This window comes from Rhyacophila brunnea, unplaced genomic scaffold (assembly GCF_057557595.1).
Source record: "Rhyacophila brunnea isolate RB1 unplaced genomic scaffold, BYU_Rbru_1.0 scaffold_7, whole genome shotgun sequence".
Lineage (NCBI taxonomy): Eukaryota > Metazoa > Arthropoda > Insecta > Trichoptera > Rhyacophilidae > Rhyacophila > Rhyacophila brunnea.
Genome location: NW_028233339.1, coordinates 20,976,900 through 20,995,376, shown reverse-complemented (window position 1 = coordinate 20,995,376; position 18,477 = coordinate 20,976,900). Strand labels below are relative to the sequence as shown.

Below are 18,477 nucleotides of genomic sequence, written 5' to 3'. Positions count from 1 at the left end.
ACATTTAGAGAAAAAAACTTTCTACATCATATCGTGATATATAGGTACACCAAGACGTAGATGTAGGTAGGAATCGGTTATATCTCAATGTAAAAAAAATGAATGCTAATTAATTATGTAGACTGACTTATGAATTTCTTAATATGAACTACTTCCTCAATAAATCGATTCAAATTCTGACCAATTAATTTATTATATGTAAGTATATAACGGATTAAATTAACTACAACTTACTAATGATTAATTAAAAATTAATGACGAAAGAATGGTTTGTAAAAATCATAAACCTGAGAACCAGTTTTGATCGTGTTGACCAACCAAATTAACCACGTAAACCGAATGAAGAGAAATTTGCTATAAGCAGTAGTGCCGAATACCTACTAGAAATCGAAAAATAATGTTTCGGCCTATAAACACATCATAAAAAAGATGTCTAAACCTAATGTTTGTTGAATGTGGTAGTTTTGGATCACTCAAGTGTTCCGCCGTGAACTATGAAAAGCTAGTGGTTTAATTTTGGTCTTAAGATATAGCGTTTATTTATAAAATACTTGCGTCTCGCCCAAATGATGGTAGGGTACATAAATTATGTAATTGAACACGTCCTCGTGATCTTACCGACAAGAAACCTTTTAATACACACCTGAATTTGCTGTTTTGTCTCGCCCACTCCGCTAGTGGTTTCCCATCGAGCCAGCGACGAAAAAGTTTTGCCTCCCCTGTCCTGAAAAAGATAAGAAAAACTCACATCAGTCAAAGTTGTTAAACTTTAATAAGGTATAATTATTCTACATTTCAATATTACTTAAATAATGCAGTTGATGTTGAGTTTTGAAGCAGAGCTGGAATGTGGAAAATGGAACCGGAACCGAACCCCAAGAACCCCTTAATTATTTTGGAACCGCAACCTATTATTCCGAATTTTGTAAACATCGAACCGAAACTTTTTAAAATGTCAGAGTTTCGAGTTTCAAGTATTTTTTAAATTTTGTAATATTGTTATTCTATTGTATTTGTTCATCGTCACTCAAAAATATATAAATTAAGATACGAGGGTGGGTCAATAATTCCTTAGAAAAAAGCATTAAAACAGTTTTTATTTTTGTATTTTTTTTTTATTTCTCAACATAATCTCCTTGGAGCTCAATACACTTGGTTAGACGTTTCTCAATATTTTTTAAACCGTCAGAAAAATAAGTTTTCGGAAGGTCCTCAAAATAAGCATTTCTCCGATCGATGACTTCTTCATTTGAAAAAAAACGTTGTCCACTTAGCCATTTTTTTAAGTTTGGGAAAAGGAAAAAGTCACTGGGGGCTAAATCTGGCGAATACGGTGGGTGGTCGACCAATTCGAACTTCAATTCTTCAATTTTAGCCATTGATCGTAAACATGTGTGAACACGAGCATTGTCCTGATGAAAGAGGATTTTTTTCCTGTTTAAATGAGGCCGTTTTTCTTCAATTTTGTTTTTTAGCTGGTCCAATAAAGATGCATAATAATCCCCTGTTATTTTTTTTCCTTTTTCCAAATAGTCAACGAAAATAATTTCACGTGCATCCCAAAATACAGTAGCCATAACCTTACCAGCTGATTTTACGGTTTTCGCCTTCTTTGGACATGGTTTGCCTTCGCAATCCACTGCTTTGACTGTTCTTTCGTCTCGGGAGTATAGTGGTGTATCCATGTTTCATCTACAGTCACAAAGCGACGAAAAAATTCATCCGGATTGCGTTGCATGAGCGACAAAAGGGCTTTAGAGGCCACCACCCTATTGCGTTTATTGTCGACTGTGAGCAAACGCGGCACCCATCTTGCAGAAATATTTTTCATGCCCAATTTGTCATGTAAAATAGAAATGACGCTACCTTTTGAGATCCCTGTAACCTCAATTATCTCACTCAACTTTAATCTTCGGTCACTTAACACCATATCGTGGATTTTATTGATCATTTCTGGTGTAGTCACCTCTACAGGACGTCCTGAGCGTGGTTCATCCTTTGTTGATGTACGACCACGTTTAAATTCATTTAACCAGTTATAAATAGTTGCAAGTGAAGGAGCAGATATGCCGTGAACTAAATCCAACTCATTTTTTATTTCCTTTGCTGTTAACCCTTTTATATTAAAATGTTTAATAACAGCTCTAAACTCAATTTTCTCCATTTTCCATTTTTCCATTTTCCACAAGCAAATTTTTTTTTTAAATGTACGAGAAACACACAACAACCCGACCAATCTGATTGAAACTTCGCAGCATACTGAATCGGTAGTGCCGCTGCATGAAAACAAACCGCTTACAGTACTAGTCGCGCCACCTGTCGGCTTTTCTAAGGACTTATTGACCCACCCTCGTATTATTATCTCTAAAACGTAATACTTTACAAAAGTATTTTTTTACTTATGTTGTTGGATATCTTGCTCCTACCATTTTTTTTAAGTTTTGATTTAAAATAAAATATCCATAATATACCTACATATAGCTCGGATACCCCATTATATTTTCCACTGGTCGGTGGAACTCCTTTTAAAAAAAAAGTGGATTCACTGGTCTGGTTGAAGAGTGAAGATGCCACTATAACTACTGGCAACATTATCAATCGTTCAGTTTATCATAACCGTAATAAAATTATCAAGCATGGGGATACCTTTCAATGTTTAATGATAACTAAATAAATTTGTATTCTTCCCAATAATTAAATCAAACTTGCAAAATGACGAGACTAAACTGTATCAAGCACCACGAGTAGATTAAAAGATCAAATAAAATAAACAGACACATTTTTTTTATTTCACTCTATATTGCAATACTGGAACTTTGACTAAAGTCTGGGTATTAAAAATAATATTCATAATTTAATAACAGAAAGTACTGAATCCCTAGATAATCAATCATCTAGCAAAGTTGTTAAAGCTCGAATTGAAATATCAGAATTTAACGTTATTATGAAATTAAATTAGACTCATTCGTCAAAATAGTATATTGTGATATTTGTCATATCACTCATAGTAGTCAAAATTAAAGTGTAAGCCTAATAAATAATACCTATTCATAATTTAATAACAGAAAGTAGGTACTGAACCCCTAGTTAATTCAGCAAAGTTATTAAAGCTCGAATTGAAATATCAGAATTTAACATTATTATGATATTAAATTAGACTGGTAAAAGCTTTTAATCAAGAAGGATCTGTCAAAATATGTGACATTAATTTGTCATAGTAGTCGAAATTAAAGTGTAAGCCTAATTAGTCGTATTATATTAGATTAGAACAATAAATGCAGTGGGATTAATAAAAAAACCTTGAAATTTGTCGATTGCATAAAATTAAATTTGTGTATTCTAGTATTTGGACGTTATCCTGAGTATTTGATACAACGTTTGCTATACATCTATTTCCGTTTGTATCATTATCAAATTCATCGCCTTGATAAAGCGGGAAACGTTGAAATAGCAGTATATTTCCAACAATGACGCATTTTATAATTCACACTAATTACGACACAAAATTAAATTCAAGATTGAGGTGTAATTTATTTCATTATAATAATGGTCTTATGTACTATTATGTTGCATCCATTGATTGTACGTCAGAATGTATATGCATATTTTACTGAGACGCAAACAAACGAACCGAAGTCGTAAAAGATTTTCTTTGAAGAAAGTGGGCGTTGCGTTTAAAATTGACAATAATTGCATAGAAATTTAAGCATTACAGAGAGCACTGTCGCGAAAGCATGTATCTACACATTGAGAGGCTATAATAAACATTTCACAAAGTTATAAATACGTATAGTCGTAAACAACGCAGTAAAATGAATTGGAAATCATAGATACATTTTATTAAGTGCATGCTTTCTACGTTAATATTTTGCGCAGAAAATCAATTCGTAGAGAAAACATTATTGATGGACAAGTAGAGAAAATTTAATATAGCAACCATGTCAACTTCAAGTAGGCTATGATCTACTATCCAGTTTTAAAACTGGCAGTGATCTACCACACCCTCCCATTGCTAACATGAACAAATGTATGAGGCGTTAGAAATTAAGCAACACTATTCTTTCACTATCGCAAAGAAATACTCAATTTTTCAGTCTTTGTGATAATTATAAATTTAGGTCTTCTTTTGAACACTCATTGTACTCATCGTCAAACTATTATCGTACTGTGGAAAGAGCTTCTGCGAGATAACATTTTAAAGCACAGAGATTCGCCTCTGCTCTTTCTTTTACTCCTGGTGCAAGACGTGATTAATACAGTACGAATCAAGTGATAAGTGAGACAAGTTCACGCGGGCTTCTTCATGATCAATTTGAAAGCGAATTTCGAGTAAGTTTGTTGAGAAAATAAAAATATAATTGGTTAATTCTTCGTCAAAATCTCAATTATATTACAAAAATGCAATATAGTATTATATCGCTGCATCTTAGCTAATGCGTCAAAAAAGCGTGATGGTTGTAAACGCAGATTGTTAAAAATAATTACTGCATGGCTAAGCTTAGTCAATACACACATACGGTTCAGAACGTAGGTTCATACCATACCCAAAACATCTGAAAACGGTATACTTGTATTTGATTCTGAAAACGATATTTCAGGCCAAAAATTAAGATGGGAGTGTAGCTCATATGACTGACATAACTAGAAATGTACGATAAATATCTCGACGAAGAAACAATGGTCATGTTCAGCCAATAGACTTTTGAATACGAAAAGTTTTGGATGATAAAGTGAATTAACTGGAGTACGTAATCCAGTATCTTAGATTAGAGGAAGATAAATCGAATGAATGAGATTATAATTCGTTTTTTTAACGATGCATACTGGAAATGTACGTTGTTACGGTATAACAAAATACATATTTAAATTAAAATGGCACCAGTTTTAAATGAGATAATTTGGTTTTTTGATTCGAATGAAAAGCTGTGTTCGAATAATCCAGTTTACCTCTTGGGTTCAGAAATTAACTATTCATTAATACAATATTCTTCAGGGGTAAATGAACTGTTGATACAATGGTATGATATTATCGAAAAGTATTACGTCCGTTTGATGGAGCCGTGGAATTATTTATGACGGCGAAATTGTGGTGGCGAATTTAACCAATCAGGAAACAAGTTTGACCGGTCGCTCGTAAATAAGAATAAATTGTGTATTTTCAATTTCACGCGTAAAATTTGGCCGCTGAAAGACGAGTTTAATTGGATCAGGAATAATTCAATTAATTCGCTGTCACTGCCTTCACCGATCGGCCTAGAAATGGAGGCACGTGTCAATAATTGGGGATTGGTATCAACATCAACCGATCCTGCGATAGATATGTAGACAAAAAGTTAAATTTACCCATATGTATATACCTATAATATATATGAAGACCACAAGCAAATATCATTCAATGTCACATCTGTATCATTTTGAATAAATCGATTTTTAAAGTTTCAAACTCTGAATAGTTGTTACAATTAATCTTTCACTACAATTTTTAAACGATTTTTATAATTATTTAACATAAAAATATGATTAATAAACACTACCATTTATTTGAAAATTTACTCAATTGACAAAAATACAATACATATTAACCAGTATTCATGCACATGGAATGATCTTTAATGAAAATGTTTTTACACAGAAAAATACTGAAAGAAATTCTCCACAAGATGGCATTAACAGTTCATTTTATACAAAAAATGGACTTGGAATGATATTTGCTTGTGGTATTCATATGTATTATATTATAGTCATGATCAAGCCGCCCAGATCCTGAAGCGGGCCCCCAAGCCACGATGTTTAGCAGGGGTCCCTATCTATCGCTAAGGTTAAGAGCAATGTGATGCTCTACATGTCTACAACGTTTCCCAAATGGTATTCTACGGAACCCAACGGTTCACCAGGTAAAATTACAGATATTATTTGTATTATAAAATAAATCTACTTGAGTTATTGAGTTGTCAGCTGTCGCGCATCATATTAATCATCCCCTCTTGTGGTAGTCTAGTATAATGTGACCCTCGCCATATCAGATAGATAGCAATTTTAGTATAATTAGGAAACATAAAATTCCATACTTGAATTATCATTGAAATATACAAATCATCATAATATCAGCACAAGCATATATGTTCAAATGTTAATATTATAATATTATGTAAAGTAAAATAGCCATTTTTAACTATTAGAGCAAATTTGGGATATTCGTGTATACCACTTAGATAGTGGGATGAACACAGTCAAGCACATCGCACACACAATTCAAGCAAATACAGAAATATATTATTTCATGTATTCGTATGAAAATGAATCTGAATTTCGAGCAAAAAGAAAACGAAATACCTACCTACAGCATTAATTATACTTAATATTATATTAGTTAACATACTAATGATGCGTCACTAATTAAAAAAACAGCTTATTTCACAAAACTATTAGCAACAAATTTGAATTGAAAATCAAAAAAACTGTTGACATATTATTAACCTGAATGACAAGTGATAAAATTTTATTTTTTAACTTTTCTCACACACGTTCCAAATTCAAATCTATGTGTAAATCTTTCCATCAATATTAGATATTTAACAAGTTACGAAACATCGTCGAGCAATGTATTTTGTATGTGCGAAATAAGAGCAAGTATTTAGTGGTGTATTATTATTTTTGTTTTGTAAGTTAAGAGAGATATTGTGGTAGAACCAGTCGGCCATTGTATGATTATGTGTGTAAAACGTGTCCAGTGTTACCAACGTGAACACCGAACACAATGGAACGTGACAAAGCAAGCAGGCCTAGCCACAAAGACCGCAATTTGCATGATAAGCGCGCAAGGCCCAGGCAGAATCTAAAAGGTAAAATCTCCACACTGACACGGTGAGAAGCCGCCTATATATTATTAAAAACACAAAGTGATGTGTTACCGAATGAATTCAGCTGTGATGTATTTATTAAATCAAATTTCATTCAACGTTAGACTTTTTTTCTAATAGGCAAATAGGCATACTTTGTACGCAAGTAGCAAAGCGAGTAAACAACATGCCAGTGCAATAATTCGACAAAAAAATATGTTTAAGAAACTTCGGCGTGGTTAAATATTGCGTCAATAACTTAATTGGTAAATCACTGAGCTCAGATTTTTTTTTTTTTTTTGAATTATTAATAACCATGTCCTTGCTTTTTCGTACAAGGTGGTTTGTTAGTAATTTTGAACAATCACAAACACCCAGGCTTTGAGAAAAACACATAAGTGTTTTTGTCATGACCGGGAATCGAACCCAGAACTCTCGGGTGGAAGGCCAGCGCCTTATCCACTGCACCACGAGAGCCGCCTAAACTGAGCTCAGATTACGACGGTTGTAGAGTCAAGTGTCATTCGGTACTATGATTTTGAAGAAAAAATCTAATAGATACGCACACTGGATAGACGGACTGATAAAATTCGGTAGCTGTGCGTAATAGCAAAGAACTGAGAAGAGTTGTAGGAGCGCGGAGAGAAGAAAAGGGGGGCCTTCATCCACCAGTGGATCGACCCCGGCTGATGATGATGATATATAAACAATGCTGCATTTTAAAATTTGTATATTATTTAATAAATAAAAAATAGCTTGATTACAAAACATTTAACGCCTTAGGAAGATTGACCTTGGAACAGTCATGGCGCATTCCTTGCGAAGATTGCTTCTTCTTGTCTCACCCCCTAACTGAGGTCGTCCACTAACAGAGTAATATCGTCACTTTTCTGTCTGCTACATTAGATAATAATTTGGACGTTGTAGGTACTTTTGTTTTCTCATAATTTTCGAGGTGTAGTTTTCTAGTTTTGATGCTACGCAGAACTTATCGGTCCTTTCCCACTCGTTTGATAACTATACAGTCGCATCTCGGATGCCTCAACACACCTTGCAATTTTGCCATCTATATTCTACTGGTTAGGGATACGTTATGGATTCGTGTTCTACTCTAAAACAACAGTTGGGAATGGACAAATTCACTCTGCCCGGTCCAACCCTCTCATTTTCTGGTTGCTTGCTATTCTATCTGTAGACCATTAACACACTGAATTTGTATCTCACCACTCGTGGTTTGGTCGTGGCTCGTGTCCATGTGTCTCTAATTCTTCAGATAATTAACTGAAATGTTTTTGATAAAGATTTTAGATAATTGGATTAGTAAGATAAGATATCATATTATTTAAAATGTACGAGGGTGGGTCAATAAGTCCTTAGAAAAGCCGACAGGTGGCGCGACTAGTACTGTAAGCGGTTTGTTTTCTTGCAGCGGCACTACCGATTCAGTATGCTGCGAAGTTTCAATCAGATTGGTCGGGTTGTTGTGTGTTTCTCGTACATTTAAAAAAAAATTTGCTTGTGGAAAATGGAAAAATGGAAAATGGAGAAAATTGAGTTTAGAGCTGTTATTAAACATTTTAATATAAAAGGGTTAACAGCAAAAGAAATAAAAAATGAGTTGGATTTAGTTCACGGCATATCTGCTCCTTCACTTGCAACTATTTATAACTGGTTAAATGAGTTTAAACGTGGTCGTACATCAACAAAGGATGAACCACGCTCAGGACGTCCTGTAGAGGTGACTACACCAGAAATGATCAATAAAATCCACGATATGGTGTTAAGTGACCGAAGATTAAAGTTGAGTGAGATAATTGAGGTTACAGGGATCTCAAAAGGTAGCGTCATTTCTATTTTACATGACAAATTGGGCATGAAAAAAAATTCTGCAAGATGGGTGCCGCGTTTGCTCACAGTCGACAATAAACGCAATAGGGTGGTGGCCTCTAAAGCCCTGTTGTCGCTCATGCAACGCAATCCGGATGAATTTTTTCGTCGCTTTGTGACTGTAGATGAAACATGGATACACCACTATACTCCCGAGACGAAAGAACAGTCAAAGCAGTGGATTGCGAAAGGCGAACCATGTCCAAAGAAGGCGAAAACCGTAAAATCAGCTGGTAAGGTTATGGCTACTGTATTTTGGGATGCACGTGGAATTATTTTCGTTGACTATTTGGAAAAAGGAAAAACAATAACAGGGGATTATTATGCATCTTTATTGGACCAGCTAAAAAACAAAATTGAAGAAAAACGGCCTCATTTAAACAGGAAAAAAATCCTCTTTCATCAGGACAATGCCCGTGTTCACACATGTTTACGATCAATGGCTAAAATTGAAGAATTGAAGTTCGAATTGGTCGACCACCCACCGTATTCGCCAGATTTAGCCCCAAGTGACTTTTTCCTTTTCCCAAACTTAAAAAAATGGCTAAGTGGACAACGTTTTTTTTCAAATGAAGAAGTCATCGATCGGACAAATGCTTATTTTGAGGACCTTCCGAAAACTTATTTTTCTGACGGTTTAAAAAAAATTGAGAAACGTCTAACCAAGTGTATTGAGCTCCAAGGAGATTATGTTGAGAAATAAAAAAAAATACAAAAATAAAAACTGTTTTAATGCTTTTTTCTAAGGAATTATTGACCCACCCTCGTATATTGTTCAACATAAAAACCAAATTTAATTTAATCTGGCAATTTATTTTTAAATAACTCAAATTGTTTTGCGGTTTGATTCATACATTTTGTTATCATTTATTTTTATTACAACTGCGGAAGTTTGTTTTGGCACTTATTATGAGGATTTTCAATGTCAAAACAATACGTAGTAGGTATTGATTTTTATATGATAAGTTGTAAGGCGTTGTTTTTTTTTCTGACGTAAACAATGGGGGAAAAAACAAGAGAAATCAAAACAAAAATAATGTGTAAGTACCAAGGCCGGAACAAAAACAAACCATAAGTGCAAGCGAGAAAGCATTCGGCAGCTTATATATATATTACCGCAATATGCGTTAGAGTAAAATAGAATTTCTACGGCTGAATTTAATATTTTTTGTACACGTCACCGGTAAATATTGATTGGAATGACTAGTCATTTAAAAACTGTGAGCACGTGTTGCTAAAATTTATTGTTTTTGTGCTATTTTTTAACTATTTTGTGTTCAATTTGGTAGCCATACTGAGAAGCAACATGATGGTATACCGTTTCATAGTTAAGTTAATAATAATAAAATTGAGCTTCATTTTGCCAAACAATACCTACTCTCTTTATATTATTACTCTGAGGTAAGTACCAATGACCGAAAGAAACCCGCATTGAATTATCATTAAAAATATCTGGGCGTGTTAATAATTATAATTAATAAGCTGTAAAACAGAAAACATGACATGAAAATACTATTAACATTTACGGGCTCCACAAGTAAACGGATATGTATAAAATCAATGTTTCCAATTAACCTGGATCGGTTACTTTGGTACATTTACACCAGGGCGTGAACTCTGATTGCATTCTCGCACGTGCAAAGAACCAACCACGGCCGTAAATAATTATCACTGTATGCCGAACACGACGAAACTATCGAAGTACTAAATGAAGTGTTTATTTTCCGAGAAGTGTGTTATTTCTAACACAGTACAGTTTTCTGTAGAAAAACGTTTAATATTCACTCATTTCATTGGTACGATACAATTTATAGCAACTGAAATGCATGGTGAATGATAAGAGATGTGTATTCATTCAATGAAATAACAATGGCATGTTCAATGATATCAGTTGAATTATTTTCATGCATCGTGTATTTTGTCACAATACATCATAAATATCGTGACGTCGAAATATTATACGTAATATCGTCGAATATTACGATTTGTTCAAACAAATGTTACTCCAGGAAATAAAAATCTTTTACTTACATCCTCAAAAATGATAACAGGATGAGTGGATGCGGCAGTTGGTAGGCTGTGAAAGTGTTCAGTCAAACGAATTATAAAGGGGCATTTATTTTGTACCCCACCGTATTCCAAAAAACAATGAAATCACATGCCTTAAAAATGTGACTAGAATAACATTGACCTATTCATTGACTAGTTCTAGTATAATAAGGGAACAGTATAAGTCGGAACCGACATAAAATACAAGCAAACAAATAATTGAAAAACTTCCAAAGCTTTGCGTGAGGAATTTTATACTATATGGCCTCGATAGATTTTGCACATGGTAAAAATATGGTAAATCGGTTATATTATGGTTGAACGATACCGTTATTAATTTACATTTATTTACATTATAACATTTTTCAGTAACCAATCCATTCATACAATGACTAAAGAAAATTTTTGTCTGAATCGACACACGACCGATCTACGAGAATATGTGATATTGAACTTAAAGGAATCGAATTGATGTTATGCGTGGTCATCATACCTATGCTTCAGAACTGAAACGTTACGCAGGTATGTATAAAAGCTATATTTAATCCCGACATTTTAATGTTTTCATAAACAGGCGTTAGGTGCTTTATAGTGCGGGTGTAGCGTGAAAATGCATATGTAGTTGAGATCTACAAAAAACGGATATTCTATTCACTATGTAACCAAAGCCGAAGATTGTACCCGTTTTATAAATACCGATTGTATTCATTGCATAAATATTTTCTAAAAATAGTACACGTACCTATATTATTTATAACGGTTCAGTTAAGTTCGAATTACGGTTTTATTTTATACGATTTCTTTGTTTACTGTATGATTGCTGCATTATCCAGGAATAGATAAACATAATAATCTACTCGAATTATTCATAATTCTAAAAGTGCATTACGGTCCGTATTATCAAATGTTACCTGTTTCTGATGAAACCAAGTGTTCAATACAGCATGACAATAATATTATTTTATCATTATTATTTATTTAATAATCTTTTGTGAATAACCTTGTGAATCTGTACTCACGGTCAATTATCCGAGTACGATGATAATACAATCACAAATGAATAAATAAGTACCTACAGAATAGGCAAAATAATACAAATCGTTCTCGCGGTTCTTTAAGTCACAATACCTATGTTGCCTGTATGTATAATTAATGATTATGCAAATAACTGATGGAATATTGACCGGATGTTCAGCGTCAAGTATGAACCGTAGGTAGGTAAGGTACCAGTGGGTACGAATCAATAGAGTGTATTACCTCGTCGGAATATTGATTGCAAGTGACAGACAAGCTTTTGTGCCTACGTATATAGATATTTCTGCTGTGAAACGCTGTCTGCGCGTTGCGTGCTTGCCGTGTTTATAATAAAAATAGACACAAGTCAGTTTACTTTACACAGCAAAAACAAACCGTGAATCTATTAGTCTTAACGACCATATCAGTGGATTATAAGTGATTGAAAAAACCGTGATTCCAATGTCTAGTCCAGACCACGATAGGTACATGATATTTTCGTGTCCGGATAATAATTGTCCGTAACACAAGTCACCATGTGATATTATATCGGGAACCAATGGCCATGTAGCATCGAGATCAAATTCATGTCTAAATACAAAACGTAATAAAAACCACGAGAATACAAGGGAAAGACAAAAGAAAATTCTATACCTATATTGGTATAAAATTCTGGTAGATACCTACTTGTAGGTATCAAGTCGTACCTCTCAAATATCTGTTATGGTATATCTGACAGCGTTATTAAATATTAAATCTATATTCTAATTGAATCTGATACATTACCTACTATCTGCAATGCTCCAGAAACGCGATTTTTTTAAAATCTCAATACTATACGTTCATCTCTTTCCGGTACATCAGCTAACGGTGAACTGTGATTAATACTACAATTTGTTTTATTTCACGACTCAATTAAAATAAACGATTCCTATATTTTCATGTCAGTTTATTTTTCAAATTTCGAATTTGTATTTATGTGTATGTTTTCTCTCACCTTACCCTTTTAGTACGTCTTCTCCTTGTCTCGCTCTGTCTTACATATTTACATAATATGTTTACTACCATGCGTTACAGACAGACATACAGATAGATAAATCAAGAGAAATATATAATAGAATAAATAAAAACCAATACCTGGCTGTCATGTCAAAATGAGCTGTTGAGGCAATGCACGACGGAAGCTACGCCAGTAAGCAAGTTATGTTCGAACTGACTGCCCAATAAACTTGGCTTATTTTACTATCGTAACAATGGCTGTCCGATTGTCTATGATTAGTGACAAATAAATAATAAAATTGATTTGAATGCTACTTTAACAGTTCATAACAATCAATATGTCAAGTTATTGCAGCATACAATTGTCTGCCTAACTAATACTCTTTATGGAACAACTGTGTATTATTCAATAATAAATTGTTTGAAAGATATGATCGACTTCGTAGTAATATAACAGAGTATTACAAAATACATTAGTCTTGATTTATCTGTAACGCACGAGAGAAAACATACGTAAATGTGTAAGACAGCGTGACAGGGGTCGATGTATTAAAGGGTTAAGGTAAGAAAAAACATACACATAAACGCAAATTATAAATTTGAAAAATAGCCGTCAAATAAATAAAATACTAGGATAGGTACTGTCGTAATCATTACTAATTAGATAGATGCATGATAATGGGTGGCACTGGCATCTGTTTTTTATAATAATAGGTATAATACTTAATCTATATTATGTAGTAGGTACCTACATGTTTATAAAATTGTAACATTAATAATTTGAAATAATATCGAACCCAATCGGTCTAATCACCCCAAGCCCACCCACCCGCCCAGGGTATAATTAAATACATTAAACAATGTGGGGATCACCCTAAAATTTAAATTTATTTTTAAGTATTTCCATTTGATTATTTTTGTATTTAAACAGCAAAAAGCTAAGCAAAATATACATGTAATACTTGTTAAGTTGAACATAAGCAGTTACAATAAAAGTAGGTATCCACTGAAGTCATTGCTTCATAATAGGATTATACATTATTATAATTTACCTTTAAAGGCGAATGAATCTATAAACACAACACCACACCAAAAATCACACCAATTTGAAACTATGTATGTAAATTTATATTATTATATTAATTCACATTTATTTTTCACTCTTACACACGTAACTTATATTTAGGCTTGGATGCAATAATTAAATATGTATAAAAATAATGAGAGATGAACACTTTTCACAACTGCATGAGAACCTTATGAAAAGCTCGATCGGACTTTGACGGACAAGCCAGATGACAGGAAAACTCGACCGACTCGACACGTCCACTCCGCTTCGAACGCGAAACAAAACTGTTTTATTTTATATTTTCAGATGTGAAATACTGACCACTCCGCCTCCAAGCGGCAAAACTTGACCGCGAGAAAATCGAGCCCATCATTTTCAATATCGACAGCGAAATAATGTTATATTATATACCACGCACAAAGTGAACTACATTCGATACATTATCATAAAAAACCCTCATTATCGTTCAATTGAAAAGTTTACTTTCTCCTGGCAACATTGGTTCAACGTCGGATCATTATGACAATACACGATAGACGACAAACTGACAGACGCATATTTTTATTTTCTCATTACAGAACCTATGTACGATTTAAGTGGAAAAATAGTACGAGTACTATACTTATTTAAAAGTGCATCCACTGTGGCGTGGTCGGTATTATTTTATTCAAAGTGCGTTTGGATCCAGTGCAAAGACTCGATGGTTGAGCAAATAATTTACACCTGTTCCGTGAAAAAAAATCTTAATATAATCTATACACAATGTGTAGGTAGCCCGATATGGTCCGCTTATGAGAGAATACGGTAATTTCATTTTACCAAACTACTATTTATTTTGACATCGTCTTCCGTTCGAGACTGGCGTTTATGTGATATAATTCCATTATAATTGTTTTGAAACAATTTTTGTTTGTTAATTCTATACGTGTCATATTATATTGACAGCTGTCTTGGTTTTACTGTAACTAATCCTAGTAAATATTCAGACAACTGAATATATGTTGAAAATATGTCTCGAAAGTACGGGAATTTTGAATAAATAAAATTTAATTTGGTATGTTTAGAACAACCAATTATTTAGCTTGGCCGTAATATCACATGGTACCTCCTAACAGTAGATATATGCAATTTGTATGAAGGTAAATTGGGCGATTCTCAAATGGCAAGAAAAAATTTCCTTCGATCAACAGAACTATGCGCACGCAATAATTATTGTATATCTCTAAAAGTTAAGCGTCTAAGTAAGTACCCAATCAAATATTAATTAATTTAGAATTGGTATTCAATTTAATTTATTTAATGGAAGAGAAAAGCCATAGTTTTCAAATAAATGCCGTAGTTTACATGATTGCTACCAATTTTTAACATCGTAGGTACATATTATAGCTTCGGAAAAGTGCTTATGGATGAAAATTCCATTCGGTTTTGGTACAAATTACCGGACACGATTAATATTGTCCAAGGCAGTCTTACACTTCAGTACAGACATAATTATTACACTCATATAGAAAATGTGAGAGCGACGATCACTATCACTGTGATCAATGGATACGGCATTGACGGCCCACGTGCTCGTCGTAGGTCAAAATTGAGTTTTTATTGTATTTTCAAACCATGATCCTGGACATTCCTTAAACGTTGTAGATAATCTATTTATATAATTTTGAAGCCTTATTATCCTTTATAGTTATTTTAAACATTTGATGACTGCATAAAGTATTTTTGTTACATAAAATAGTATTCTTTTAAACCTCTCGCTCTAATGTTTTAGAATATAGTCATATTTCGGTACATAACTGTGCAGTGGTGTTAAGATTTTTTACGTTTATTAATTTTAAACGCATTTATGAAACCATTAGTATAATTTATTACGAGATAATTTTTGTAAAATATTCACGATAAAAAATTATATTGATAATCTCTGTGATCCCAAATTTGACAAGAATTAGGCATTTTATTATTCAAAAAATCGGCAAGATTAACACATTTGAAGATGATTCTAAAGATACTTATTATAAGTTATGTCTTTGACCATTGAAGTGTAATAAACATCTTATGAATAATGATTGCTTTATAATAATTATTGACCTAAGAATAAGGTAGTGTTTTTTTGAAATACGCCATTTCTTTTGTCATTCCCCAGTGGTTAAGCTACAACATACGACCGTAGCCATAAATTGAAAAACTATAATTGAAGTAGGGAGTAAAATGATATTGACGCGCGTGTTTGAACGTTTAATAACAAAAATGTTTAATAACAGCTCTAAACTCAATTTTCTCCATTTTTGTAAACAAGCAAATTTTTTTTTTAAATGTACGAGAAACACACAACAACCCGACCAATCTGATTGAAACTTCGCAGCATACTGAATCGGTAGTGCCGCTGCACGAAAACAAACCGCTTACAGTACTAGTCGCGCCACCTGTCGGCTTTTCTAAGGACTTATTGACCCACCCTCGTATCAAACGGTTTGCTAAATCATATTTTTCATCTACTAAATCCAAACTAATTGCAGTTTCTTATCGTTATTCTTGTGCAAGATCAAATATTTTTTGGAATTTTTGGAAGGCTTGGAATTGAAATGACAATGAGTTTAGTGTACTGTCTCTTGAACTAAACGAGGCCCAACTCGCGCATTATAACAAAGTTGACGCGGAAAAATTCTTTTCATGAAACTTTATATACATAGTCCAGGCAAATTGCAATAATTCAATATATCAGCGATCTAATTGAATCAGGTGAATCAAAAACGAAATAGTTTATTATTATTAGGTAGGCACGATGTACCATACATACAAAACTCACCGCAGTCATTTCTTCAATATGTCAACGAAAACCTTATATACCTATAATTTACTTTGATATAAGGCTTTTCACAAACCTCTGAAAATTTAACGTAAAAAAGTAAACAAAAATTCGAAAAAAATATATAAGTAAGTTATTTGAAAAACCTTAGCAAGTGATTGACGCACGTGTCGAAACAACAACATTGTGTGCCCATTTTATAAAGTGCAACACAAAATTCTTATTCAGCGTATAAACGTTTACTGCTAGACATATGCCTCTCCCATTTCACTCTACCAGTGTCCTGTGCTTTCACAATCTAACTCTTCTGATATCTGTCTATAGAGGTTCTACTCACTCTTCTAATACTGCGATGACCCGTTGTAGACCTCTATTCTCGGGCCTCTTCCCCTGTTCTTCTACTAGGGTGGTCACTATCATTTATGCTGGACTTTGTTTGCGATTTTATCATTTGCTACACAAACAGAGCTCTCGAAATTCTGTGGTTTTTGCGTCTCTCTACATTAGACGTTACTCTTAACCAGTCGTAAAAAGTACGAACAAGTTTTTTCGCTGTCAATATTATATTTATGACCTGGCCGTACGTAGATGATTTCTTTTCGATTGTGTTGTCCGTCCCACAATCTAATATTCCAATACAAAACGAGCTCTCATGGCGTGAGGAGAAAAGGTGGGTAATTTTACGGCATGTAAAAACAGGACTACAAATAACTTTGTTAGACCTTTGCCTTCGATTGGCCAGCGGACGATTCGGCAAGTCATTGTTCGTACATGCGGATGGATACCTTTCACATGATCAGTGAAACGAAATTGTAAAAGTTAAGTACATACACCAAAGCTCCGCATGTCACGGACAATCAAGATAAATTGCGCTGTGCAAATAATTCGGTAAGCTTTACTTTACATTAAGCTAGGTATATATTTATCAGGTACCACTGTCAAACTTCTAATGATGGCAATACTCTCCATAGGCGTCCACCTCAATACTTACTACATTCTGTTAATTTAGTATAGGTAACTGGTAAATCATTCTACAGTGGAAGCGATTCGCGGGTGTATTTCGCCGTATAACAATTAACTGTGAGTTGTCTGTCAAACCGGAAAGAAATCCCCGTATATCAAAAGAAAACGCGATGACGCGGATATCATGTCAGTCTTTGCATACCCATAGACAATGCAATGCACATCTGAAAATCAAACCGACCTAAAGTCTGTATTCTATAAGCTGGCGTTCACGTCACGTCGTATGCGGACGGAGAGAATTGTGCCATCGCGTTCGACTGTTGCAAGTTTAAAGCAAACGAGAGGGAATGCAGTGCTAAATACTGAAACGGGGGGAAACGGCACGCTAGTTTATAGAAGACAGACTTTAGTATCTGCAACTTAAGTGACCTACTACAACGCGGTAAGAAGACAGAATAACGCGCCGGAATCGAAAAACAAAATATACATGGGTAAGGTGACAAATAAACATGGCATACGTAATAAAATGCGCCACATTGCCCATCTGAATCATCCAGTGGCGTACCCAAGAGATATTTAAATACCTAAATGCCACCACGCGTCCGCTGGGTCGATAATCGATAATCAATTTTAGTATAAGTGCGTGGCACCGCAAGGAGGATCATCCATCCAGCAATGGATCTAAATTGTCTGAGATGACGATAAAAGTGTAAACCCACATAAAACGCTGGCTGACATTACATTTCGAGTAGTGATTCCGTTAAGCAATTATCGGAGGTATTTTACGTAGCTGTTGTATTATCGACTCAATGTATGCTAGGTATTCATATGCTCATATAAATAGTATTGTA

The 18,477-nt window shown here is 34.0% G+C and overlaps 1 protein-coding gene across 8 annotated transcripts in view; it reads right to left on the bottom strand.

The window, feature by feature from the left end:
* The window catches only part of mrj (DnaJ heat shock protein family (Hsp40) member B6 mrj), a 246,181-nt gene that overhangs the window by 100,883 nt on the left and 126,821 nt on the right, over positions 1-18,477 (bottom strand). For 6 of the 8 annotated variants that reach the window (XM_085957787.1, XM_085957792.1, XM_085957789.1 and 3 more), the window contains one exon: positions 644-724. The gene's annotated coding sequence lies outside the window, so the exon portion shown is untranslated. Of the gene's footprint in view, positions 1-643; positions 725-13,840; positions 14,144-18,477 lie in introns of those variants that run through there. The other 2 variants (XM_085957791.1, XM_085957794.1) reach the window with 2 other exon arrangements.